Source organism: Acyrthosiphon pisum, chromosome A1 (genome assembly GCF_005508785.2).
Source record: "Acyrthosiphon pisum isolate AL4f chromosome A1, pea_aphid_22Mar2018_4r6ur, whole genome shotgun sequence".
In the NCBI taxonomy this organism is placed as follows: domain Eukaryota; kingdom Metazoa; phylum Arthropoda; class Insecta; order Hemiptera; family Aphididae; genus Acyrthosiphon; species Acyrthosiphon pisum.
Genome location: NC_042494.1, coordinates 109,081,544 through 109,084,225, shown reverse-complemented (window position 1 = coordinate 109,084,225; position 2,682 = coordinate 109,081,544).

Sequence of the window (2,682 nt, the reverse complement as noted above, 5' to 3'; positions counted from 1 at the left end):
ATATCCATATTCGCATTCGGAGATGAGGATTCGGATAGTGAGTTTGAGGAGTTGGAGTGTTGACGTTTATTTGATTGTGTTGATCATCCAGTATCTAAAATGTTAATTTTTGTATTAGCTTTTGAATTCGTTGTTGTAATTGTTTTTGAAATAGTAGTCGGCGGAGCGGTTTTGTTCGTTTTGTTTTTAATTATATTATTAGGTTTGTTTGGTTGATTATTATTCTTGGTGATTTCGATAGCGAGTTAATGATGTTATTATACTTGGGATGTACGATAACTTAAACATTACCGTCAGCTTGTTAACGTAATGAGCGTAGGGCGCGACGGCGCGCACTAACGACCATGTTATCGGAACAGATAAGCGGTGTGCGAGACAATATACTACGTGCGGACTGTACGGTGTCTGAGCACGAACTGAGATTTTAACTTATGAAATTCTAACAAGACTCAACCACAATTCAAACAAATGATTATAAAAAAATATTCCAATACTATACAATTGTATTTGTTTATTAAACACCAAAAATTATTGTTATATACCTACCTACTTGAAAATATTATAGTTGTAAGTTGTATAAAATAAATACATAATGGGGCATACTCAAGAGCCAGAGATGTAGATGGGCTGGGCATATATTATGTTGAGTGAAGAATAACTCAAACGGAGAGTTACAAAATAGAAACCAAATAAAATACGATTAAGAGGAAAGCCTAGACAACGGTGGAAGGATGGAATTAAAAAGTGTTTGAATTATAAAAACAAATCATTCATATAATAATATAAAATAGTCGCAATAATATTTTTTATAAAGGATGTTTCTGAAATGGATGAGGAAACTAGTATAGGTGTACTCAGTGTGATGGCCCAATGAAGATTTTTCGTACATTGACGAGTTCCCACGGGGGGGGGGGGGGAGTAATGTTCCATGAAATAAAACAAAACTATAAAAATCGTATTTAGGTATTTTAGATTCTGAGCGGAGCGATGAGGAAGCTATTGTTTTTACAATGGTGTTTATTTTTTTTTATTTTTATATCCTGTATACAAAATTTCTTTCAGAAGGAGAGTTTCGAATTCAACATAATATAGTACCTTATCCTTTAGCAAATTGGATCAAGATGGTACTTTAGAGAGGTCATTTTTCGATTTTCTCAATAGTTATTTAATGCCACGGGAAAAACCACCGGAAAATTACGAAAAAACGCTAAAAATGGGATTTTAATTTCCAACGCTTTGCTTATCACCATAGAAACGAATAAAAAATTATAATATTTTAATATTAATTCAACTTACATGATAAAATAAATAATAACAAAATATAAAATATCCAGACTGACAAACCGTCTCCGCTCAGAATCGTTTTTCTTATGCTATGATATTATATCATTGAATTCAAGTCTAATACAACTATTATACAATGACCCACTTGTAATCTACTGTACAGCAGAGCGACATCCACTTGCCTGCTTTTTATATTTATACATACCAACTAAACAAATATTAATACAATTTTGCATAGGTAAATTTGTTCACTTGTACAATAATTAAATCATTTTGCGCCTTGATTTATCTGTAGCAAAATTATCTATGATTTGGTGGTGAGCACTCTAGTCTCTATAATCGTAATCGATTAGCAGATTGCTGAGCCGTATGCAGTATGCACTATGCAGGAGACGGGCGACAGTGCCCAGCGTCGCGCGTCATCGCAATGTTTATTATTATTAATGACTTTATCAAGACCATAGACATATATAATTATTCAATTATGTCTATGATCAAGACATCTGATTTCCAGAATTAATTCTAGTAATTAGAGAACAGACCAGTTTTGGTGGTCGCGCGCCCGCGCACACTTACGCGGTACCGGGTGCGGGGTGAGGTGGGTCATTCCAGTTAATATCAAATAATTTACTCGCCAAGCACTGTGCGAGCTGTCCCCCACCTAGCTAGTAGAGCGGCTATATAATATACTCGTACTATGTAACCGGCGGCCCGAGGCAGTATATTTGACTGCCTTTGCTGGCGTTTTGCGCATGCGCCGTTCACGATATTGTATGTGTTTACGCCGCACACCCTTATACCACCTCCCATGCATTAACATAGGCAACGCCAGAAACTGCCTCGTCGAGTGACGATATCGAGCCTCTAGCCGCGGCGGCGCGGCACAGCGCGTGCTGGTAGCAGGATTGAACCCAAACTGCAAGGTTAGGTATTATAGCTTATGAATTAATACGTTACTGCGACGGGGCTACGAGAGCCATTCTCCAGTTTCGTACAAGTTGAATACGAAAAAAAATTAATATAAAATATAAATTTTGGTAAATATAATTATGAAATTATGAAAAACTAAAAGGTAAAAATTAACTAAAAAATGCACCCCAACAAATATTGCGCCCTAGGCACGTGCCTTGGTGCCTGGTGGCCTATAGAGAGACTTGATAATAATGTGATGTCTAATTGATGATCTAATTGATGTCTATCAAGGCACTCTAGTGGCCTATGGGTAAATCCGCCCCTGAGTGTATATTAATACACTTAAAAATTAAAATATCCTGATTCCCTGATGACATTTCTACCGCTACGTCATTGTACACCCATATGGACACTAGTACACTACTAATGTTGGTAATTTGGTATGTTTGCAACTGGCTTGTAATATATTTAAGTTTTTATCGTATT